Below are 27475 nucleotides of genomic sequence, written 5' to 3'. Positions count from 1 at the left end.
TAAATAAAAACAACAAAAAGGTAAAAAGCTGATGGACAAAGTTAAGGTAGATTGTTTTTATTAGTTTTCTTTTTGTTCATTTGTTGAATGTTTGTTTTTCTTTGTGCTTGTTTTTTTTTAATGCTTGTTTTATTTTTGCTTATTTGTTGGCTCATTTGTTTAGGCAAACAATATTAAGTTGTTAAGTTGGTATCACTAAAATAATGGTTTATAAGACAGTGTTTTCAAACTTCATGGTAACCTCAAGCCAAAATCATTTTCTAAAATAATCTTCTCTAAAAGGAAGACAGGAAGGAAAGAAAGAAGGAAGAAAAGATAGCAAAACAAGTATAAAATAAGTAACAAAATGGCAGGAGTAAGTCCTTACTCATCAATGGCAACGTTGAATGTAAATAGACTAAACTCTACAATCAAAAGACATAGACTAGCTGAATGAATGAAAAAGCAAAACCCAATGATCTGTTGCTTAGAAGAAACACGCTTCACCTATAAAGATAGTCAAAGAGTAAAAATAAAGGGAAAGGAAAAGATATTCCATGCAAATAGGAACCAAAAAAGAGCGGGAGTAGCTATACTGATATCAGAAAAAGTAGATTTCAAGAGAAAAATTATAAGAAGAAAGATGTCAGTTCAGCAAGAGGACATAACAATTTGAAATATATATGCACCCACCACTACAGCAACCAGATTTATAAAGCAAATATTATTAGATAAAGAGAGAGAGAGTCACCAAAGCAATAATAGTTGGAGACTTCAGCACCTGACTTTCAGCTTTGAACAGATTTTCAGAAAGAAAATCAACAAAGAAACATCAGACTTAATCTGCATTATTGATCAAATGGACCTAACAGATGTTTACAGAACACTTCATTCAAGGATGCCAAATATACATTCTTCTCCTCAGCACATGGATCATTTTCAAGGATAGACCATATGTTAGGTAACAAAACAAGTCTGAAAACACTCCATTTTTTTTTTTAATCATTTCAAGCATCTTGTCTGAACACAGTAAACTAAAACTAGAAATCAATAAAAAGAAAAATTTTGGAAGCTATATAAACACATGAATATTAAACAATACATACTCTTAAATGACAAGTGAGTTAATGAAGAAATTCAGAAAGAAATTTAAAAATTACTTCAAACAAATGATAATGGAAACACAATATACCATAACCTATGGGATACAGAGAAAGAAGTGCTAAAAGGGAATATTTTGGCTATCAGTGCCTGGATCAAAAAAGAGAAACAAAAATTCAAATAAACAACTTAATGATGCATCTTAAAGTATTAGAAAAACCAGAGCATCTCAGACCAAAATTAGTAGAAGAAAAGAAATAATAAACATTATAGCAGAAATAAATAAAATCAAAATCTATAAAGCATGCAGAAAATCAAAGAAAAAATAAGTTGATTTTTTTTTAGGTTAAAACAAGACTGAAAACCTTTAGCCAGGCCAACTAAGAAAAAATGGAGAAGAGCCAAATAAATAAAATCAGAGATGAAGAAAAAGTCATTACAGTTGATACCAGAGAAATTCCAAGGGTCATTAATGTCTACTATTAGCAACTATATGTCAATAAATTAGAAAATATAGAGGAAATGGACAAATTCATAGGCACATAAAACCTACCAAGACTGAGCCACAAAGAAATCCAATACCTGAACAAACCAATGACAAGTAATGAGATTAAAGCCATACAAAAATATCTTCAGTAAAAAAAAAAAAAAAAAAAAAAAAGTCTGGGACCCGATTCTGGGATGCTAAGTTTTACCAAACACTTAAAGAAAAAACTAATACCAATCCTACTCAAACTATTCTAAAAAATAGAGGAGGAGATAATACTTCCAAAATCATTCTATGAAGCCAGTATTACCCTGATACTAAAACCAGGCAAAGACACTTTAAAGAAACAAAACTACAAGCCAATATCTCTAATGAATATTGGTGCAAAAATTCTCAATAAAATACCAGCAAACAAAATTCAACAATACATGAATTAAATATAATACATTCATCATAACCAAGTGGGATTTATCCCTGGGATGCAAAGATGGTTCAACATATGAAAACCAATCAATGTAATACATCATATCAACAGAATGAAAAGGACAACAAGCATATGATAATTTTACTTAATGCTGAAAAACCATCTGACAAAATTTAACATCCCTTTAGGATAAAAGCTTTAAAAAAAACCTGGGTATATAAGCAGCATATCTCCACAAAATAAAGGCCATATATGAATCACCCACAGCTAGCATCATACTGAGTGAGGAAACACTGAAAACCTTTGCTCTAAGATGTGGAACATGAAAACAATGCCCCTTTCACCACTGTTATTTAACATAGTGCTGGAAGTCTTACCTAGAGCAATCAGACAAGAGAAAGATATAAAGGGCATCCAAACTGAGAAAGAAGAAGTCCAGTTATCTTTGGTTGCTGATGATATTATGTTTCAAAAAACCTAAACACTCCAGAAGAAAACTAGTAGAATCGACAATTGACAAAAAAATTCAGTAATGTTTTAGGTTACGAAATCAACGTACAAACATCAATAACATTTCTATATGCCAATAACGAACAATATGAAAGCGAAATAAAAAAGTAATCCTATTTACAATAGCCAGACATATAATTAAATATCTGAAAATTAACCTAACCAAAGAAGTGAAAGATTCCTTTAAGAAAACTGTAAAACACTGATGAAAGAAATTGAATAGGACACCAAAAATAAGAAAGATATTCCTTGTTCATAGATCATATGAATCAATATTGTTAAAATGTCCATACTAGCCAAAGTCATCTACAGATTCTATGCAATTCCTATCAAAATACCAATGACATTCTTCACAGAAATAAAAAAAGTCCTAAAACTCATATGAAACCACAAAAGACCCATAATAGCTGAAGCTATCCTAAGCAAAAATAACAAAACTGGAGGAATCATATTACCTGACTTTAAATTACTACAGAACTATTTTATTCAAAACAGCATAGTACTGGCACAAAAACAGACACATAGACCAATGGAACAGAATAGAGAACCCAGAAACAAATCCGCACCCCAACAGTGAACTTATTTTTGACAAGGTCCTAAGAATATACATTGCAGAAAAAACTCTTTAATAAATGGTACTGAGAAAACATACTGTCTATATGCAGAAAAAAATTAGACCTCTATCTCTCACCACATACAAAAATTAAATCAAAATGGATTAAAGCCTTAAATTCAAGACCTCAAACTACAAAATTACTACAAGGAAGCATTGGGAAAACTCTCCAAGATATTGATCTAGAGAAAAATTTTCTGAGTAATATTTCACAGGAACAGGCAACCAAAGCAAAGATGGAGAAATGGGATCACATCAAGTTAAAAAGCTTCAAACAGCAAGGAAAACAATCAACAAATTGAAGAGACAATCCACAGAATGGGAGAAAATATTTGCAAAGTACTCATTTGACAAGGGAGTAATAATGATAATATAAAAGGAGCTTAAATAACTTTATAGAAAAAAACTATTATCTGATTCATAAATGGGCAAAAGATTTGAATAGACATTCAAAAGAAGACATAGAAATGGCAAACAAATATACGGAAAGGTGCTCAACATCACTGTTCATCAGAAAAATGCAAATCAAAACCTACAATGAAATATCATCTCACCCCAGCTAAAATGGGACATACCCAAAAGACAGGCAATAACAAATGCTGGTGAGGATTTGGAAAAGAGAATCCTCATATACTGCTGGTGGGAATGTAAATTAGCATAATCACTATGGAGAACAGTTTGGACTTTCCTCAAAAAACTAAAAATTGAGCTACCGTGTGATCCAGCCATCCCACTGCTTGGTATATACCCAAAAGAAAGGAAATCAGTATATCAAAGAGATATCTGTACTCCCATGTTTGTTGCAGCACTGTTTATAATAGTCAAAACTTGGAAGCAACCTAAGTTGACAGATGAATGGATAAAGAAAAGTGGTACATATGCACAATGGAATACTATTCAGTCATAAGAAAGAATGAGATTCAGTCACTTGCAACAACGTGGATGAAACTGGAGGTAGTGATTTTAAGTGGAACAAGCGAGGCATAATATCATACATTCTCACTTATTTGTGGGATCTAAAAATCAAAATAATTGAAATTATGGACATAAAGAATAAAATAATGATTTTCAGAAGCTGGGAAGGGCAGTAGGGGGCTGTTGGGAAGATGGGTATGGTTAATGGGTACAATAAAATAGAAAGAATGAGTAAGATCTAGTATTTGATAACACAACATGGTTACCATAGTCAATAATAATTTAACTAGAAGGTATGAATGGATTGTTTGTAACACAAAGGGTAAATGTTTGAGGGGGATGGATACCCCATTTTCATGACATTATTATGCATTACATGTCTATATCAAAATATTTCATGTACCCCATAAATATACACCTACTGTATACCCACAAAAATTAAAAATAGTTTTAAAAAGAATATGCAGGGAACAATAGAGAGTCAAAGTATATCTAGTACAAATTAATAAAATTGTTCATTGAAATAAACAAGTTTAGGTAGGTTCAGAGTAGAAGACCTCACACTTTCTAATAGTAATAACAACATTAATGTTGTCTTATGTTGAGAGCTTTCATCATAAGATTAATGAGATACTACCTGATCTGATTTGGACTTAGGGCAATATGAGTGCATATGGGCCTTGTTGACAATGCTGTTTTATTTCAGGATATTAAGGCAGTTAGTTATACAAATTTCAGTAAGTATCTTTTTCTCTTTATTTTTTCTCTTGAACTCTTTATTTCTCCAAATGACAATTCTTTAAACTACTTACCAGGAAGCATTACTGGGTGCCCCTGTCCTAGGGGTCCTATGGAACAGGCTGGCAAAGTAATAGGCTATATGTAGGCGTGCAATTGTTTCTATGACCACTTCTCACCTGGTTTCCAACTCCATAAATTATTATAATCTTCCTTTGTAACAGGTAATCCCAGGATTCTGCTGTCTTGCCGGGATTAAACCTTTTTTTTCTTTTTTTTTGCCTAGGCTTTAGGCTCCTGACCACTGTATTCTGAGTTTTATTTTGGGAGAATGGTGAGGGAGGAGAGGAGGCCAGTTGTACTCTATATAAATTTGAAAATAAGTTTTTGTGGCAGGGCGCGGTGGCTCACGACTGTAATCCCAGCACTTTGGGAGGCCGAGACAGGCAGATCACGAGGTCAGGAATTCGAGACCAGCCTGGCCAACATGGTGAAACCCCGCCTCTACTAAAAATACAAAATTAGCCGGGCATGGCTGCACACGCCTGTAATCCCAGCTACTCAGGAGGCTAAGGCAGGAGAATCACTTGAACCTGGGGGGCGGAGGTTGCAGTGAGCTGAGATCATGCCACTGCATTCCAGCCTGGGCAACAGAGCGAGACCCTGTCTGAGAAAAAAAAAAGAAAGAAAGAAAGAAAGAAAGAAAATAAGTTCATGTTTTCCATTCTAGAACTCGCCAGCAAAATCAAAAACTCAGAATTCTATGGAAGTAATTAGCAAGTTTTTTATGAGAGTTCTTCACGGCTAGCCCTTTCACTTGACACTCTTGTTTGAAAAATCAGCTATGCTGTATCTGTTTTTTATTCAATTTCTGCTTTTCAAAAAGATGTTGAAGTATTTTTTATAATGTAACTTCTTCCATTTTCCTTATCCAAGGATGCAGTTTAATTTTATTTTTGTTATAATTAATATAACCATAGTAGGTTATATAGTTTGGATATGTGTCCCTTCCCAAATCTCATGTTGAATTATAATTCCCAGTGTTGGAAGTGGGCCTGGTAGGAGATGATTAGCTCATGGAGGTGGGTTTCTTATGAATGGTTTAGCATCATTATCCCCTTGGGACCGTCCTCCCCATTGTTTGTAAGTTCTTGCAAGATCTTGTTGTTTAAAAATGTGTGGCAGCCGACCCAAGCTAGGGGCCATGTTATTTCCTCTGCACCTGATGGCAGCCAGTGGAGCCAGAGCCTGACATCTCTACCACTTCCACCTTCTGCTCGGCAGGTCCCAATCCTCTTTCTGTTTCATTGCACTCAGATGGGCCAGCCCAGAGGTCTGTGTGGCCATGAGAAATTTCTTGCACTCCTATAATGAGCCTGGCATTGTGATGAAATACTTTCTCCCTGTCATTTGAGTGAATCTTCTCAACAACACTAGGAGATAATGATGATTGAGTTGAACAATTAAGAGTTCTGAAACCAAAGCTCTTGACATTAACAATGGCAGGAAAATCATCCCTTTTTAAAGTAATTCTGTTTGGAGATGGTGAAGTTGGGAAGAGTTGTCTTATGAACAGATATGTAACTAGTAAGTTTGATACCCAGTTCTTCCATACAATAGGTGTAGAATTTTTAAGTAAAGATTTGGAAGTGGATGGATATTTTGGTACCATGTAGAATTGGGACACAGCAGGTCAGGAGCGATTCTGAAGCCTGAGGATGCCATTTTACAGAGGTTGTGACTGCTGCCTGCTTACTTTTAGTGTTGATAATTCCAAAGCTTCCAGAACTTGAGTAACTGGAAGAAATAATTCATATATTTTGCTGATGTGGAAGAACCCAAAAGCTTTCCTTTTGTGATTTTGGGTAACAAGACTGACATAGCGAACAGCAGGTGTCTGCAGAAGAAGCCCAAGCCTGGTGTAGGGATGACAGCGACTATCCTTAATTTGAAACAAGTGCAAAAGATGCCACAAATGTGGCAGTAGCATTTGAAAAGGGACTTCAAAAAGTTCTTGCTACCAGGGATAGGTCAGATCACTTGATTCAGACAGTGATGATCTGACTTCATCGAAACCATTGGTCAGTCTTCATCGAAAGCCCAAGCCCAGCTCATCTTAATGTTGATCGTTAAAGACATTGTTGATGCATTCTGAACAACTCACAGGTATACACAAAATCAACATGGGAATGGAAAGAGAATTAGCATTTGCAGCAGTGTATCATCTATGAATAAAATTAAACTAATGTATATTTCTGCTTCAATAGTTGGTGGGAGAAGGAACACATCCACTCATGGAGGAGTCTATTTACTGAATAATGGCACTTTACATTTATAAATTGCAACAGTTGTTTAATAACATTAATTTAAATATGTAAGTCACATAGCTAATACATGAGATGGTAAAGACTTCAATTACAATTAAAACAAGAAACTTAACTATTCTAGAAATTATGCGTGAATTTTTTCCTGGGAAAATGGAGAACTACTTTTTATATGTGTATCTTTTTATGCAATTATCACTGTATTCTTGGTTCAGGGAAATATATATCCAAAAGCAATAATATTAGATATTAAACATTAAAATCTAATGTATTTGGAAAAAAAAGTGTGGCACCTCCTCTCTCTATCTTTTTCCTGCTTTCACTATGTGATGTACTTCCTCTCCCTTTACATTCTGCCATGAGTGTAAGCTTCCTGAGGTCTCCCCAGAAGCAGATGCCCCTATGTTTTCTGTACAGCCTGCAGAACTGTAAGCCAATTAAACTTCTTTCCTTTATAAATTTCCAAGTCTTAATATTCTTTATAGCATTGCAAGAATGGTCTAATACAATAGGTATTATGTAAAATTCTAAGTTGATCAATATATTCAACATGTTTTCCTCTGTTTTACAATTGACATATCAATTGATATATATCATAGAGAGAAGTTTTTCCAGATCTTTATTTCCTAAAGGTCTGTCATTGCTCACCTGTTTTCTCTTTTGCCAAAAGAAGGAAGAAGTGTGAATCTGATAATTCAAAGTTCAAGAACATTAATTTGGACATGTGACTAGTTGGCTAGGCTGCTATTATTACCAACCATAAATCTATATATTATTTCTTAATTTACATTCCTCTCTGACACGTGAGATGAATAAATTAAGGCAGAACTGGTTCTTCAAGGCAGATCAGTCACATTATCCTTTTTTTTTTTTTAAATCCTATTCTTTATTTTGTTGCCACATTGCATTTTTAGAGAAAATAGACTAATCTATCAGAACCCTTTGTTTCTTTTCCTTTCTTTAGGTGGCAGCTGAGAATGTAGTTATAAATGTACTTTGAATACAGGCCTTAAAAATCTGGAAAGTCTAGCTTAAATTTTTGGTCTTAATCACTGATGTTGATCCTACTATATGACATTTGGGTATGGGCATTAGGCTCATTTTTAATAGAGCATTAATTGATTTCCCATTTATCAGGAACTCCAAGGAGAGGAGAGATAACTTGCTTGCAGGACAAGACTGAGATGTTTTTAAATATACTATCAAAACACCATTTATATTTTTTGAATACTTCTCTGGAAAAATAAAAGTTGGAACTTTTTAACACTTTACCAAGATATTGTTTTGACCTTCCATTGGTGTGCTATCTCAACCAAGACTAAAGACTATTTAGAAGTAACAGACCCAACCTTGTAACCTGAAGATAATTAGATCAGACAAGTTTTACAATGAGCAAAAACCAAGAACAGACAGAAAAGAGACTCAGAGAATCCTGACAAAAAGGGCTAACCACAGCTTACTACTTTCCAAGACTTGGACTCTTGCCATCATGTACTTCATTGCTATGTCAAGAAGCAAGTCCTGACAGAATTACTTAATAAGATCTGAGTAGCATTCTTATTGACTGCTAAAAACTGGAGATTCTTTATAGGGTTAGAAAATAATTTAGACTTTTTATTAGTTTCCTATTGATATTGTAACAAATTACCACAAACTTGGTGGCTTTAAAAAAATATAAATTTATTATCTTACACTTTCAAAGGTCAGAAGTTTTCAAATCAAGGTGCCAAGAGGTTTGAGTTTCTTTTGGAAACTCTAAGAGAAAGTGAATTTTTCTGTCTTTTCTGGTTTCCAGAGGCTGTCTGCATTACTTGGCGAGTGGGCACTTCCTTGCATATCTACAATCTTTGCATCCATTGTTACTTCTCCTTCTCTTTGACCTTCTTGCTGGCATCTTATATGAACTTTCATGATTACAATAGTCCCATCTGAATAACCTGGGTCAATAACCACATCTCAGGATGCTTAACTTAATCCCCTAGACCAAGGCCCTTTTGCTGTGTGAGTTAACATATTTACAGGTATATGGAATTAGGATGGGTGCAACTTTAGAAGGATATTATTCTATGCAATGTTGTATAGAATTCTGTAACAGTAGCTGGTGAGTATATTTGCTGCCTCAATAAGATTGGATGTTATCCATTTGATTTAAAAATCACTTGGCATTGCTTTTAGCAACAGTGTCTTCTAAAATTTAGAAATCAGAAATAATATATCTTTAATGACACTTAAATTTGACAACCAAAAACTGCTACAGCTTTAAATATTGCATTCATACTTTCACATCTGGTGATATAAATTGCAAGATTTGTCTCTGAATCAGAATATTCAGCAAAATCAAACAATTTACTACAAGTGTTTCTCCCTTTAACGTGCATTATCTTATGCTTCCCCTTCTGCTATATAATATTCAGCTCCTCAAACTTTAATGCTCAGGCTTGACTACCAATCTGGATATTGTACATCTTTGTTTTCTCCCAGATCTTGCATAGTCACATAAAACAAGTAAAAGTTATAGTTTTCACAGGAGGGAGTTTTAGCAGGTGAAATCTATTTTTTGTGAAAATGAATATTATACATTTTATTATATATACAAATGAATAGTACACATATAGCTATGTAAAAACTAGTTAACATAGTAGAAAAAAACTATAATAATTTATTGGCACAAGTATGAGATTATATATTAGTTCTCATTTTGCTCGGAGTTTAACTTTTGTCAAATTACTTAAATGCTTTAAGCCTAAATTTATTTGAATTACAGATATGTGCTACCTAAGAATATTTGTGTAATGTTCAAGTAAGAGCATGTGTGTGAGCTTAGAACAGTAATTAATACTTGATAAGCCTCAATAAATTATAATCACTATTATAGAAAATCATAAATTTCTTCCCTGTATCTACTGAAAGTCCTGTACCTCAAAACTAAGTAACATATGATAGAAAATGTCAAGTTCTCCAATCACTTTATAAATTGTATACTTCCCAAAACTACTTTAGTACAAAATGGCAAATAGTCTAATTTACTATTAAAACTCATTGTCAATTTGTTCAGTTTTGACTTGCTGTGTTAACAACCCAGTTATGTAAACCAGTGCTAATACCCATTAGGTTTAATTGACTTCTTAATAGGAGTAGATTAGTCATTCCCCAAAGTCATCAATTAATATTATGCTTTACATCTAATTTAGTTAAATTTCTTCAAAAATCAATAGTGCAGACAGAAATTCTACCTTCAAAATCATTAAATTATTTGAGATTTGTTATGGTTTGTGAACAGTCATTTTAATTTTATAGAGATGAAAAGTGTCCTCACTTTAAATTAATGAACAGGGGCTGTTATAGTGTACATTCTTTGAGGTTTGTCTTTCTGGACTCAAGAAATAATAGGCGGAGAGGACTGAAAGAATGCATAAACATTTGTAATCTAGATGTTCTAACCAGCAATAATTAAAGGGCTAAATTCAAGAACTACAGAAAAGAGTTGTTACAAACTTAGATATCAGATCCTGAGAGGTATACATTATGTCATTAACTATAGTCACCACATTATGCAGTAGATTTCAAACACTTCTTTCTGCAGTCAAAATGAATCTTTGTACCCTTTGATAGACATCTCCCCATTACCTCCCCAGGCTCTGATAACTACCATTTTACTCTCTTAAAAATTCCACAATATACATATATATCAAAACATCACATCATGCCCCGTAAGTACAGTTATTTGTTTAGTAAAAATAAAAATAGACATTTTAAAAAGATCATCCGAGGTGAAGTTTGCCTTCTCAGTATTTTCATTTTGTCCACTACAAACAAGCACAACTATAGTACATGTAGCTTGCTTCCTAACTTAGCTATTAAATTTGTTGCTTTAATATTTGTTGGTATGATGAATAAAAAGAGTAGACACATCAATGGGACCTGATACTGATCTATCAAAATTTTAACTTAATTGTTCATTTCTTGATGAACTTTAACTCAACCCCTAACATATTTAATTTCATCAAATTTCCAATCCAAGCTTCTTTATTGCTCCTACTAAAAAAAATTAAAATTAACTCTATATAAATGTTTTTAATTATGTTCTTCTTTTGATGGTTTTGATTTCTTTAAAAATGTTAAGTCACTGAAGCCAAATTATTTAAAATCCTTTCATAATTTGTTGACTGAATGTGATTAATACATTTTGAATATTTTTATTTTAGTGCTCAGAAATATTTAGATTATTTAAAATTGGGCTATCTAATATTGTAATATTCAATAAAAATAGAACTTAGTTCTGACAGAAGAGTGTCATCCTTCAAGTGATCTACAAAAAAAATTATTTGCATGGTTTCATGTTAGTGTCAAAATCTTTTAGAAAGCCAGAGGTGGCCATTTAATTCCTTTAAGATGTGTTTATGCTCATATATACCTCGAAGGAACATGATGTAAATGGATATTACTTATATTTAAGAGAGTGCACAAGGTTATAAAAGTTGCTGAGCAACATGGGAGTTAGTGCTGACTAGGAATTATGAATTGTGTGGCAAGGCTAAGATAGCAGTGGAGTTTAAAGCTAAAAATTAATAATGTATGATAGTTATCTTCTCCAGCCTTGCTATGAATACTAAGGTTATAGTTAATATTTTCTAGTTAAGTTACTTCAAGGTTGAGTTTTGCCATATCCAACACTGACAATGAGTCAATAAAGTTCGCCATTGAAATATCAAGTTATTATAAATGTGATAGACTATGGTATGTAAACAAAGAAAGACATCAGTAAAGATTGGTTGATACTGATAGATTAGAAGTTGAAGAGTGCAGGTAAATGAGTACGATTTAATGAGGTTAGTAACTAGAGTAGAATAGAAATAAAAGAGTGAGAATAGGATGCATAATTGTACTTAGATTGTAAGAGTTTTGAATTTCAGATACCAGAGGAAGAACAGTTGCCAATAATGATAAAATTCAGATATGGTTGTGGAAAATAAAGGATCAGATCAAATCACTCAAGAGGCTAGGATATAGGAATATTTGTCTGCATGAGGTTTGGATTCACCCAGGTTGATATCAACTATTGGTCTAGTAAAGCAGATCTTATTTTTAGGTGATGAGCTTATTAAATGAGAAAATCTAACCAGAATATTACTAAACAAAAAAACAAGAGAGATAGATGCCATGAATCTTAAGTGTAAATAATTGGAGCTATTGCAGCTTAAGGTGGATATGTTGTTTGTTTTGAAAGGGTTGTGTTGGCTTTGGTTGAGAGCAAATAAAGTGGCTATTGCAGCACTGTGAAGATACTGAGGAGCTTGTTGACTTCATTTGGGAAGCAATCACTGTCAAATAATCTTTAGTGAGTTAACTTCTAAAGTGTTGAGGCTAACAAAGAGGAGAGATGTTTTGTTCATGGGTATCTTAAAATGAAGTACACGCCTAAGCTCTATCTGTATGTCAGAAGTAATCTTTTCTTTTTGACTCCAGACTAGAACATTATCTTGTGTGTATTGTGAAATGAAGTCAAGAGCCAAAAGGCAGGATTGGTTGGTGCTCCCAAAATTTGGAGGCAGTAATAAAAGTATAGGTATACACTAGAACTTTCCTAATTTCAGTGGATTCAAACATGTAAATCTCTCTCTCTCTCTCTCTCTCTCTCTCTCTATATATATATATATATATATATATATATATTTATACAATTCGTCTTCTCTGCAGACTTTTGTATATCTATGTAGATATATTTTATAGATGTATATATATAATTTTTTATGTATAGCCAGTTGTTTATGTTCATATCATTTTGGATTTATCTGAACTTTGGCATGCAGAATTTGTGAAACTTGTTATATAAATCTTTTAAATGGTTCATGCGTGAAGCACAGCATAACATGTACTAGGCAGAGGATTATTTTCAAATCCGATAATTACACCACTGATATTTTAGGCATAGATTACTTTTTTTTCTTCTAAATCATGGAATTCACTTTATGTTTCCCTATGTTTCCACAGCCACTCCACTTAATTCATTGGTATTAAATTTTTTTCAAACACATGAAGGCCTTACACGATCTGTCAAGGAAAAAGAAACTTGTCAATATTGATATATATATGAGTTACCTTTTATGTGAATTCTTTGATAGTAGAATTTCAATAGTAGTAGATGCAGTGGAATCAATAAGGGACAGAAAAAAGATTCCTTTAGCAAATATTACTAGGAAATGGTAAAAATGTATATCATAAAGCAGAATTTAAACTTGATGTTCTGAACTCCTGCTCTATGAGGTTATTTCATTATTGATATAATAAATCTTTGATTGAAGAGTTCAAAAAGCTTGGAAATAGCTCCAAAATCTATTTTCCAATGATAGTAAAACTAATGGCTAAAGTATGATATTATACTCTAAGGTGTATGTGTGAAATAGCAATAACTTAATATTCTTGAATTATCTTGAAGAATATTTGAGTCCCATTTAGAAAAGTATCATAGGCAATAAATGGCAGGTTGGAATTTTGGAAATCTATTAGAATGTATATAAGGAAAGCATAATTTAAACAAACAAAAAAAACTCCTCAAATCAACTATCTCTACATGTGGAGAATCTATCGGCTGCTGTGTCCTTCCACTGAAAATTAAAGAAGAATTAGAATTAAGAAAATTCTCAAAGCGGAATAAAAGGAACAATGAGAAAGCCTGTAAAAGTGATTAGCGATATACTTTAGTTCTAAAAATGGAAAACATTAAATATATCAGTTATTTGGCTATTCGGCTATTTATACTTTATAATCATTACTTAATATATTCAAATCCAAATGGAAATTCAGAGATTTTTTTGTTTAAATATATTTATCACTGATATAAAAGGAAATTACAAATAAATAAAAAGGAAAGCACAAAAATAACAAGGGAATGAAAATAATTGAATATAATCCTTCAGAAAAATCAAAAGTAGAAATGTAGAGTATATTTTTGAAAAGAATTAGTATATAGGAAGATTAGAAACATCAACCAGTGATGAGATACATAATTTGGAAACTGAAAAAAGCTGAGAAAATGGTGGTTAAATTTAATTTTTTTATCAACTTAATCATGTATCTTTACATTTCATTTCAATATGTAATTAAAACTGGTCATGTAAATTTGCCATTTAGTAAGCTATTCACTAAAAAAATGTTCCTACAGCTCTCTAGGAAGAACAAGAAAAATGCTTAGAAAAGTTGAAAATTAGATTCAAGAACCATTTATTTCTTCCTAGGTAAGAGTGGCTGAAATTGAGAGAAAGAAAAATGGCCTCAGTTACTATTCTTTACTTATGGAATAGGATGCATTGCCACAACTTCCTTCTGAGGAAATTAAAATTACATGCTATGGTAGTATATTCATAACCAGAATATGTCTTAATTTTTTTGTCACATGTTACATTTTGATAAGTTAATTTGCCAAAGAAAATGTATTTTGTGAACCCAAAGAATATTAACTTATGTGTGTATAGGTATATGTAAGTGTGTGTTTATGCAGCAATCTCTTCCCACATGTGTTTAATTAAGTAGGCATTTTTTTCTCCTTACTTTGTACTTTGTTTATGCTACTGGAGGCTCACAGGGAGTTAAAAGAAAACCCTAATTACCTGCCTAACATATTTTATAACACATGAGTGATGAATTAATACCAAAAGTTTATTTGAAGCAAATATTGTATTTGGAGGCAAAATGTTTGAAGGTTTTATTACAGTGGTCTAACAAATATTGAGTCTTTAATGGGAGAATTGCTCACTGGAGTAAATTAAAACTGGAAGTTGAAGCTGCAAATATTCACAGAGGGATTCAGTGTATAATTTTAAATTGCCAATAGCCTGGTTTAACATTTTAGCATTCAATCATCTTGGCAGAATCAGACTTCTTGACACAGGTGCACAGCAGGAGCCTTGTAAGAACCTTACTGAAGAGGACTGGTCAGGATTTTACAGTTTCATCTTCTGTTTGTTACCAACATGTCATTTCATGTCTCAGTGAGCTTTGCTAATAATAATATAAATGAGATGTTTCAAAATACTTTGGCTTTTTTAATCACAGATTTTAATAAAACCATAAAAGTCATAATAATTTTATAGCCTCAAGGTAGAACAATTAAAAGTGATATGCCTTATTAAGAAAGTAAGAAACTTCTTTGATGAAGTTAGAGGTTAAATTTGGAGGAGTTTAGATATTTAGTAAACTGTAACACTAACATTTAATCAAATTAGTTGGTAATTTTGAAGACTGGAGCTCAGGTTATAAAAGTTTCCTAGTCAGTGTGTTTCTCTATTTTATGTTATGTCATACTAGAGTAATTATTTGCATACTCAAGTAATTATTATCATTCTCATACAAATTCTATAGAGATAAGTATGTTGGTTCTAGAAGTAAACTGCTTGGTCTTGAATCCTACTAGTTTCAATTACTGTCACTACTGCCCACAGAACCATTGGTAAGTTAAATAACCTCTCCGTACTTCATATTTCTCATCCATAAAATGGGAATAAAAACACACTTCGAAGGGATTAAATAAATTACTCCACACAAGCCTGGAACAATAAGCACTAACTATTGTTGTTATTGTTTATTATTATTGTTACTTCATATTCAAGAAAATAAAAGGAAACTGTGGTTATAAAATGTTGGCTATCACAAACTGTTTTAAGTAGCTTTAGCCCGTTTTTAAGAGTCCCGATAATACATTTATTGATCGGCAGGATTTTCTTTTTTCAAAGGGAAGAAAATGAAACAAAGAAAAACAAAACTTAAAAAATAAAGAAACAAGCAAAATGGATATTACATTTAAACAGTGCAATTCAGTTTGCAATCAGTTCTCTGTTCTAATTAGCTATTTTCCAGACAGCACATTATAAGCAAACCTTCATTTTAAATGATAAAGCTCAAGAAGCATCCATGTCTAAATAAGCAATACATTTTAAAAAACGTATTTTCCGTATAAATGGAGGCTTATAAATCTCTTCTCAGATTTCCATACCCAAGATGTAGAGCTGATGACATGCATGCTGCAAGAATCAACTGAAGTTAAAACAGAACTATATCTATAAAATTCTTTAAATTTTGCAAACCATCATTTCTCTCGGTCTTCCTTCTGTATATTTCCTAGTCAACTCTACTCTGCTTCCTTCTGATAAAGTTGAAAGTTATAGAGGTCAAGCTCAGTGATTTTGACATCACCTGTACTCTCAGAAACCACAGGCTGCAATCTCAGAGGAGGTGATTCAAGCTCACATATTTTTTGAAGACAGAAAAGATGGAATTGCATTTAGTATGAGTTTTCTGTAGTTTGAGAACTACACAGTTGATTGAATTAAGCAAAAATATTCATCCTTCTGCACTAGTCTTGTATGGTATAATGTTTACAAGCTGTTTCTGTATTGGTTCTTTTTCATAGTTATTCAAATACTTGCCCCTATTTAAAATTTCTTCTCATTTAAAATTTTTGTATCACAGAATGTCACACTATATTTTCTACATTGGTAATTGGTTACATAACCTATAAACACACTTGGTTGACTAACCAAGTGTACTATTATCTGAATCCTCCAATACTGAATAATAAAAATTCACAAACCAAATTTTTCCTAGATATGGCTAATTCTACCATAAATAATGTTTCTTCTAGATATATAAGTCAACAAAATCACGCTCCTAATCGTGAAGGGAAAAATTTATACATATATGCATACGTACTCTGGCATTCTCTTTTACCTAGATGACAAATCAAAGAAGCAGATTTTTTTTTTTATAATGTTCCAAAGTCCAGATAGTAATTGCAACCAATTTCTAACAGACTTTGTTGTTTTCATCACTACAAAGCAGAGACATTTGTTTCAGTGTGTCGAAAGCATTTTGCCTACTCAGTGCAATAGTCTTTATGGCTCATACAATATTGAGAGTTTCCACAAAGTTAAGTCAACCATTATTATGTAAAACTTTATGTGTTTTGTATGTGTCTCTGTGTGTGTGTGTGTGTGTGTGTGTGTGTGTGTGTGATGAGAAAGGACAGCTTTACTACACAAATGGTTTTCGAAACTCAAATTTTACCTTTTAACACTGCCCTAATCTTGGTGATACCTTGTTTTCTTAGGGGTACTTTGAATGGCATTTTCCCAGAAAATACAAGGTCTCACACTGATTTTAAGAAAATTGATCCAATTTAGGAAAGCTATTATCCTTTATTAAACACATTTTTTTTTATTACACTGTATTAATTCTGATTGTGGAATACAGGTATAGAAAAATAAAGCAGAATTTCTGGTTTCATTTAAGATGCAGAAATCTGCAAGATAACATTGCTCCTATACTAACAATAAAAATAGCCGGTGTTCTACAAAATAAGTTTCCTTGAACCCATCAGAGAGCAGAGGACATACAGTAACTAAGCAACATAAATTCTATCCAGTGACAAAACAGAACGCATATTCAATTCTCTTTGCTAAAATACAGGAGAAAGAGGTTACCATAGAAGTGAATAAAATTAAGCTGAGAAAAAAATTCATTGAATTCCTAGAGTGAGTATGGATTAGTGTGTCAGATTAGAATAACTTGGAGCTCTAGACACAGAATAGTTCACTCCCAATAATAAGCTGTCTCCATGGATCTCTGCCAAGTGCTAATAAAAACACTGCAAGCAGGAAAAGAGACTGGAAAGAGCCCCTTTTAATGGTAAGAGCAGACATGTAAGAGGTGACCATCTGCTCCTCAAATAGTGACACAAAATACTGCCCACTTCCTTAAATCCTCCTCTCTTACAAAGTAAAAATCCCAAACTGCCTCAATAGGGGTATCATAACCTCTCACCACACACCAATCTGTTGGGGGAAGGTAGAAACCAAGCCATCTGTCTCTAAAGGAGGAATAGGAAACATCCCTCTCAACTCCCAAGAACCAGCAATGATCCACTGCTTCGGGGGAAGGAACCGAACAAATGCTCTCTGCCCACATAAGTGGGCAGGAAAATGTCTTGAACCCAGAGTCTGCATTCATAAAAGGCAAAGATCTACACTGGTGTAGAGCAGGAAACTAAACTGTTGCCTGTCCAAGGTCCACTACAGATACAAGGCAGATATTGGCTTCCATGGGTGGGAGGAGAGAGAGGAAGGTGGCAAATGTGCACTTCACAGTATCAGAGGCTTACAGGCCCTCTTGGAGGTGCAGGCATGTAGGGTCTGCAGAAATTTGAAGTAGAACAGGAGCACAAAGAATGTCCAGGGAAGACAAGCCCATTGCTGGAGGAATCTGAGCTCTATGGTACACAGAGGATAACAACAACAAAGATAGGTCAACTACAGTATTAGTCTTCTATGCTGCATAACAAACAGCCACAAACACAGCACATGACACACATGTATTATCTCTTACTTTCTGTGGCTCAAGCCTCTGGAAATGACTTAGCTGGGTAATCTACAAAGCTGAAATTAAGGTGTCAACCTAGGCTGAGTACTCATCTGGAGGCTCAGCTGATGTTCTCCTAGAAAGTTAAGACTATATGAACTATATGAAAGTTAAGACTATATGAAAGTTAAGACTATATGAAAGCAAGACTATATGAACCTGTAGTCTCCCTGTTAGGTGTTTTCTTAAGAGAAAAAAAGAAACATGTCAACACTATGTTTCTGTATGTTAATGTTGACGGGAGATTTATTCAAGTAGCCAATCCCTAGAAAAACTTAACTATCCACAAAGAAATATTTAATATTTATACGATGAACTGTTACTCAACAATAAAAATAAATGAGTATAGATAAATGAAACATTATGAAGACTCTCAGAAAACATTCTGCAAGTTGAGTGTGGTAGCTCATGCATGCAATCCTAGTAATCCGGAAGGCTGAGGTAGGAGGATTGTTTGACACCATTAGTTCAAGACCACCCTGGCTGACATAGCAATACCTCATCTCTACAAAAAAATTAAAAACTTAGCAAGGTGTGTTGTCACTCACCTGTAGTCCGAGCTACTTAAGAGGCTGAGGTAGGAAGAACACTTGAGCCCAGGAGTTCAAGGTTGCAGTGAGCTATGACTGTACCACAGCACTCCAGCCTGGGCAACAGAATGAGACCTTGTATTAGTCAGGATTCTCTAAATAAAGAGATCTAATAAGATATAGATATAAAGGGGAGTTTAGTAAATATTAATTCACATGATCACAAGGTCCCACAATAGGCTTTCTGCAAGTGGAGAAGCAAGGAGAGCCAGTTTGAGTTCCAAAACTGAAGGAAGGCATCCAATGTTCGAGGGCAGGAAGCATCCAGCATGGAGAAAGATGGAGGCTGGGAGGCTTTTTTTCTGCCTGCTTTGTATTCTAGCTGCTCTGGCAGCTGATTAGATGGTGCCCGCCCAGATTAAGGGTGGCCGTGCCTTTTCCAGCACACTGACTCTAATGTTAACCTCTTTTGGCAACACCCTCACAGACACACCAAGGATCAACACTTTGCATCCTCAATCCAATCAAGTTGACATTCAGTATTAACCATCACAAGTCCATCCATTGTCAACTTGAAATTGAACCCATACACATCTCTTGAGATCACAGATAATATTCTAATAAAGACAATAATAGGGTCATAATTACGGCTAACATAATATGACTACCCTTTGTACAACCGAAAATGCACTAATCCCCAACCCAAATGCTATCACATAAAGTTAACAGTATCTAAATGCTGACATAAAGTCAACAAATATTATGTCACCTGATAAAAGAAAAGTGAAATAAAGATACTTTCTTAGTATAAGTATATACATGCACAAATATGTTTTTAACAAAAGGAGGAAATACTCATGACAATTACATTTCTCATTTCTGCAACTGGTCATGTGGTCGCAGCTGGTATTGATGACTACATTCTTCTACTACCCATTCTGTATTCCCTTTGCTTTCAGCAAGCACCTCAGAAGGTTGTGTGTGTGTGTGTGTGTGTGTGTGTTTCGTTTGTTTGTTTTTTGTTGTTGTTTTTTTCTTTGTGGAGTGGCCCAAATTACTCATTCCTGAAGTCTGAACCATTTGCAGTCCTGCCTAAATTTGGCTGTAGTAGTTTCTACTGACCTTAATCACAGAGCATGGTAATACTAACAGACGCCCTAATGGATCTCCTGTATTCCATGCATACTCTTCCTTACCTCCATTGTGGAGTAGTAGACTGATTTCATCTTGATAGTCTGGGTCAATCACTACAGCCAACACTGTAACTTCCTTCTTAGCCTGTTGACTTAAAGGTAGAAGGAGCCCAAAGTGTTCAGCTGGCAATCTTAACTTCCTTTAATGGAATCATTGTTGTGTCTCCCGGTGGCAGCATTCCTCCCTCTGGAACTAAGACCTCCAGGCCAGCAGAATGTAATGTGGAAACAGGAAGCAAAAGTTTTGCTAGTAGATCACGAAGGATGATGGTGAGTGGTGTCACTTCCGCTTCCAATCCTTGATTTTTGGTACCATAAATCTTGGCTATAGGAGAAACAATACCACACATTGAATGCTGATTCAGAGCATACATGGCCTTCTGGAGAACTTTTCCCCAGCCCTTTAAAGTATTGTCACCTAGTTGGTGTTGTAATTGTGACTTCAAAAGTCTATTCTATCGTTATTTCAATCCAGCTGCTTCAGAATGATGGGGAACATGGTAAGACCAGAGAAGTCCATGAGCATGAGCCCACTGCCACACTTCTTTAGCTATAAAGTGAGTGCCTTGGTCAAAGGCAGTGCTGTGTGGAATACCATGACAGTGGATAAGGCATTTTGTGAGTCCATGGATGGTAGTCTTGGCAGAAGCATTGCATGTAGAATAGGCAAACCCATATCTAGAGAGTAAGTATCTATTCTAGTGAGGACAAATCTCTGCTCTTTTCATGATGGAAGAGGTTCAATATAATCAACCTGCCACTAGGAATCTGGCTGATGACACCGAAGAATGGCACCATATTGAGGACTCAGTGTGGTCTCTGCTGCTGGCAAATTGTGCACTCAGCAGTGGCTATAGCCAGGTCATCCTTGGTGAGTGGAAGTCCATGTTGCTGAGCCCATGTGTAACCTCCATCCCTGCCATCATGGCCACTTTGTTCATGGGTCCATTGGATGATGACAGGGGTGACTGAGGAAAGAGCCTGAGTGTTGCCCACAGAATGGGTCATCCTATCTGCTTGATTATTAAAATCTTCCTCTGCTGAGGTCACCTGTGGTGAACACTCACATGGGATACAAATATCTTCACAGTTTTTGATCAGTCAGAGGGGTCCATCCACATACCTCTTCCCCAAATTTCTTTGTCACCAATTTTCCAACCATGCTTCTTCCAAGTCCCTGACCATCCAGTGAAACCATTGGCTACAGCCCATGAATCAGTATATAATCACACATCTGGCCATTTCTCCTTCCATGCAAAGTGCACAATCAGGTGCACTGCTTGAAGTTCTGCCCACTGGGAAGATTCCCCCTCACTGATGTCCTTCAGGGATGTCCTGGAAAGGGGCTGTAGTGCTGCAGCTGTCCACTTTCAGGTAGGGCCTGCATATCGTGCAGAACCATCTGTGAACCAGGCCCTAGTTTTCTCTTTCTCTGTCAACTGATCATAGGGAACTCCCCATGAGGCCATCGGTGAAGGTTGGGGGAGAGAAGGTAGGGTGGTCGGAGTGGAGACCACGGGAATTTGAGCCACTTCCTCATGTAACTTACTTGTGCCTTCAGGACCTCCTTCAGCCTGATCACGTATATACCACTTCCATTTAAAGATGGAATGCTGATGAGCATGACCCACTTTATGGCTAAATGGGTCAGAAAGCACCCAGTTTGTAATAAGCAGTTCAGGTCGCATGGTGACTTGATTACTCATAGTCAAACGTTCAGTTTCCATCAAAGCCCAGTAACATGACAAGAGCTGTCTCTCAAAAGGAGAGTAATTATCTGCAGAAGATGGCAGGGCCTTGCTTCAAAATCCTAGAGGCCTCTGCTTGATTTTCCTATGGGAGCTTGCCAAAGGCTTCAAACAGCATCCCTATCTGCCACTGACACCTCAAGCACCATTGGATCTGCTGGGTCATATGGCCCAAGTGGTAGAGCAGCTTGCACAACAGACTGGATCTGTTAGAGAGCCTTCTCCTGTTCTGGATCCCACTCAAAAATGGCAACCTTTCGGGTCAATCAATAAATGGGCTGGAGTAACACACACAGATGAGGAATGTGTTGCCTCCAAAATCCAAATAGGACCACTAGGCATTGAGCTTCTTTCTTGGTTGTAGGAGGGGCCAAATTCAGCAACTTACCTTTCACCTTAGAAGGAATATCTTGACAGTACCCACACCACTGGACTCTTAGAAATTTTACTGAGGTAGAAGTTCCCTGGATTTTAGTCAGATTATTTCCCATTCTCAGGCTTGCAAATATCTCACCAATAAGTCCAGTGTATTTGCTACTTCTTGCTTACTGGATCCAATCAGCATAATGTCATCAATATAATGGACCAGTGTGATATCTTTCGGAAGTGATAAGTGATCAAGATCTCTCTGAATAAGATTATGACACAAAGCCAGAGAGTTGATATCTCCCTGAGGTAGGACAGTAAAGGTATATTGCTGCCTTTGCCAGCTGAAGGTAAATTGCTTCTGGTGTGCCTAATGGACAGGAATGGAGAAAGAGACATTTGCCAAGTCAATGGCTGCATACTAGGTACCAGGAGATGTGTCAATTTGCTCAAGCAATGAAACTACATCTGGCAAAGTAGCTGCAAATGCAAGCACCACTTGGTTAAGCTTATGATAATCCACTGTTGTTCTCCAAGATCCATTTCTCTCCTGTCCAGGCCAAATGGGAGAGTTGAATGGGGATGTGATGGGAATCCTCACCCCAGGTCTTTCAAGTCCTTGATGGTGGCTTTAATCTCTGCAATCCTTCCAGGGATGTGATATTGTTTTTTATTTACTATTTTTCTAGGTACAGACAGCTCTAATGCCTTCCATTTGGCCTTTCCCACCATAGTAGCCCCATTCTACCAGTCAGGGAGCCAATGTAGGGGCTCTGCCAGCCTCTAAGTTTGCCTGTGCTAATTGTGGGTTCTGGCACTGGGGAAATAACCAAGAGATGAGTCTTGGGACCTACTGTACCCAGTGTAAGTCAGACCTGAGCTAAAACGTTATTAATTACCTGACCTCCAACATCCCCTACTTTAACTGGAGGACCACAATTACATTTTGGGTCTCCTGGAATCAACTTCAGCTCAGAGCCAGTGTTCAGTAGTCCCTGAAATGTCTGATGATTTCTCTTTGCCCAGTGCAGTTACCCTGGCAAAAGGCCGGAGGTCTCCTTGGGGAAGGATGGGAGAAAGATTCACTGCATAAATTGTCAGTAATGTAGTCAGTTCCTTCTTCAAGGGAAGCTGGCCTCCCCTTCATTCAAGGGGATTTTATTAAGTATTAACTCATGGTAATGTAGTGAGTTCCTTCCTCAAGGGAGTCTGGCCTTCCCTTCATTCAAGGGGATTTTATTAAGTATTAACTCACATGATCACAAGGTCCCCAATAGGCTGTCTGCAAGCTCAGGAACAAGGAGAGCCAGTTCGTGTCCCAAAACTGAAGAACTTGGGGTCCAGTGTTCAAGGGCAGGTAGCATACAGCATGGAGAAAGATGTAGGCTGAGAGTCTAGTCCAGTCTAGTCTTTTCATATTTATCTGCCTGCTTTATATCCTAGCCATGTTGGCAGCTGATTAGGTTGTGCCCACCAGATTAAGGGTGGGTCTGCCTTCCCACTGACTCAAATGCTAATCTCCTTTGGCAACATGCTCACAGACATATTCAGGATCAATATTTTGCATCCTCAATCCAATAAAGTTGACATTCAGTATTAACTATCACAGACCCTGTCTCTAAAATACTACTACTACTACTACTACTACTACTACTACTACTACTACTACTACTACTATTACTAAATTATATGAATTAAAAGAAGCCAGATGCAAAAGGCTATATCCTGTATGATTTAATGTATAGGGTATTCTGAAAAAGGATAAACAATAGGGTCAGAAATCAGGTAAGTATTGACAGTAACAGTGTTTAGGAGAAGACAGTAACCACAGAAAGGAAACTTGGAATGATGGAAATATTCTATATCTCCATCATGTCGTAGTTACACAATGCAAACACTAATCAAAACTCATGGATCTGTACACCTGAAAAGAATGAACTATAGTCTTCTAAATTTATACTTTAACCTGCATTAAACAAAACAAAAGAAAACAAGTTGAAAAATTATGACATTTTCTGCATTTCTAATGTCATCTTCTTCTACCATTTCTGAAATTAATACGTGTGTCATTATTGTGTTGTTAATAGTTCCTGTATATTGGTTGTCATTACTGTGTTGTTAATAGTTCCCATATATTGGTTATCTACTGTGATACAACAAATTATCACAAATTTAGCAACTTAAAACAACATACATTAGTTATTGCACATTTTCTGTGGTTCACTTTCTGTCTGAGCACAGCTCAACTGGGTCCTCTGCTTCAGGGTCTCTCATAAGAACAGAATTAAGGAATCAGAGCTTAAGACCCTACTGTGGCAGGATCCGCTTCCAAGTTTGTGTTGTTATTGGCAGGATTGAATTCCTGGATGACTGTTAGTCTGGGCCCCTCAGCTTTTTGCTGGCTGTTGGCTGGAGGCAGCCCTCAGTTCCTTGCCATGTGGTCTTCCCACTATGGTGGCTTTCCTTATGTAAAGTAAAGATAGACATAATATCCTATCACTTTTGCAGTGTTGCATTGGCTAGAAAGATGTCACAAGTCCTAAGTCCCACCCACACTTAAGGGTTGAGGATTACATAAATGTACAAGGGCTAGGAGGTGGACACTCATGGGGCTATGTTAGAAGTGACCTGCCATACAACATTAATATCAATGCAAGAAATATATTTCTATTTATAGTATTTAGACACTTAGTGGCTAAACTACTTGATGATAATTGGCACATTAGATAAAAATTAAACTTTATATATTACATATTTTGTTTCACATTTTAATTTCTCAGAAATGAATTCTAGGAAATCAATTGTTCACCTCTGCATTTTATTATAGTCATTGTAATATTGATTTTCTTTAAACAAATGTATTCTTTTTTATGGCTCTGCTTCTGGGTTGTTAACATAGTTCAGTTCTGACTGGATATACTATATGTTTAACTGGTCTTAATTTCCCCCCATTGTTATGTGCTATGTTATCCAAAATATTTTAGGTCTTAGAAAACTTTGTCTTTGAAGTCAATTATAGGTTATTTGTGTGTTTGCTTGCAGTTGGAATTTAACATATGATTTTAATTATTATTTGGTTAAAGAAATTATCAAGAATTTCACTAGCTAATTTTATTAGTTAGTTTCAATATGTGTGACTATACAACACTAATTCAAATGTGGCCAAAATATTTTATGATAAACACTGAAAGGACTCTAACCAAAATTGTTTATGATTAGTTATGTTTTTTTTGATTTACACTTTCTAGAAGATACATATAAAATATTCCAATTCTATATCTATCTATTTCAGAGAACATACTTTAATTTCTATATTGAATTTTGTTTTATATTCAATTTTTAAATTTAACACTTTAATGTTTTAACATTGATCTTTTTATATTCAATGTTTAGTTTTATATTATTTACTATTTATCTCATTCATATGTATTTTTACTTGTAGGAATTTAATGATCTCTGATCAGTAGTTCTTAATATAGAATTTATTCTATAAGAAACATCAGATTATAAGACTATTTTTCTCCAGTTAAAAAAACGTTTGATGTCTTACAGCATTTTTAGTAGGTTTTAGGCTTTAACAAAAAAGGAAAAACAAAAAAAACCTACTCCACTATTAAACATTGTATCTTGTAAAATTGTGATTCTATCATTTTAAATGTGTTGGTTTAACCACATAGTCTATTTTTGGAAAGCTAAAAAAATTTTCTCCATTGTATTATTTTGAAAACAAGGTTTTATTATAATATGAATTATCAATTTACTCCATATCAACCTCTTTGTCAGCACAAAAGGAAGATAGAGATTCTAGCACTGAAAAGGACATAGCATTCTGTCTGATGCACACTGACTCATTATTTGACCCTTTGGATTCTAATTTATTCTTTTTAACTGATACAATTCAAGTTGTATAATAGCATGTTTTTTACATTTGGGAAGGTATTTCAGGATAACACCGAATAACACTGTTAGCTTCCTTTAATATAGATATTTTGTTCATTTTATATTTTTATTCATTTCATTTAAATATGTTTACTAATTTTGTTAATTATTCAATAAATAAATTTTTCTTTTCTTTTTTTGAGACAGTCCTGGTCTGTTGCCAAGGCTGGAGTGCGGTAGCACAATCACAGTTTACTGCAGCCTTGAACTCCTGGGCTCATGTGATCCTCCAAGTAGGCTATAGGGCACATCACCACAACTAGTGTGATGGTTAATATTGAGTGTAAACCTGATTGAATTGAAGGATGCAAAGTATTGTTTCTGAATGTGTCTGTAAGGATGTTGCCAGAGGACATTAATATTTGAGTCAGAGGGCTGGGCGCGGTGGCTCAAGCCTGTAATCCCAGCACTTTGGGAGGCCGAGACGGGCGGATCACGAGGTCAGGAGATCGAGACCATCCTGGCTAACACGGTGAAACCCCGTCTCTACTAAGAAATACAAAAAATAGCCGGGCGAGGTGGCAGCGCCTGTAGTCCCAGCTACTCGGGAGGCTGAGGCTGGAGAATGGCGTGAACCCGGGAAGCGGAGCTTGCAGTGAGCTGAGATCCGGCCACGGCACTCCAGCCTGGGCTACAGAGCGAGACTCCGTCTCAAAAAAAAAAAAAAAAAAAAAAAAAAAAATATATTTGAGTCAGAGGACTGGGAAAGGCAGACCCACCCTCAATCTGGATGGGCACCAGATTGCCAGTGTGGCTAGGATAAAAGCAGGCAGATGAATGTAGACTGGCTTAATCTTCCAGCCTACAACTTTCTCCTGTGCTGGATGCTTACTGCCCTCCATCATCGGACTCCAATTTCTTCAACTTTGGGACTCTAGGACCTTTGACCACAGACTGAAAGTTGAACTGTCGGCTTCCCTACTTTTGAGGTTTGGGGACTTGAACCAGCTTCTTTGCTCCTCAGCTTGTAGACAACCTATTGTGGGACCTCATCTTGTGATTGTGTGAGTCAATACTCCTTAATAAACTCCCCTTTATATATACATCTATACTAATTCTGTCCCTCTAGAGAACCCCGATGATACACCTGGCTAGTGTTTTATTTTTTGTATTTTGGAGGAACAGGGCCTTGCTACGTTGCCTAGGCTGATCTCAAAGTCCTGGCCTCAAGCAATTCTCCTACCTTGGCCTCCCAGAGG

The 27475-nt window shown here is 35.4% G+C and overlaps 1 pseudogene; it reads left to right on the top strand.

Moving 5' to 3' along the window:
- Positions 1 to 6266: 6266 nt before the first annotated feature.
- On the top strand, positions 6267 to 6887 carry LOC105471084 (ras-related protein Rab-9A-like; annotated as a pseudogene).
- Positions 6888 to 27475: the final 20588 nt, after the last annotated feature.

Source organism: Macaca nemestrina, chromosome 6 (assembly GCF_043159975.1).
Source record: "Macaca nemestrina isolate mMacNem1 chromosome 6, mMacNem.hap1, whole genome shotgun sequence".
Lineage (NCBI taxonomy): Eukaryota > Metazoa > Chordata > Mammalia > Primates > Cercopithecidae > Macaca > Macaca nemestrina.
Note: the sequence above shows the minus strand (reverse complement) of the source record. Positions and strands in the feature narration are given on the sequence as shown.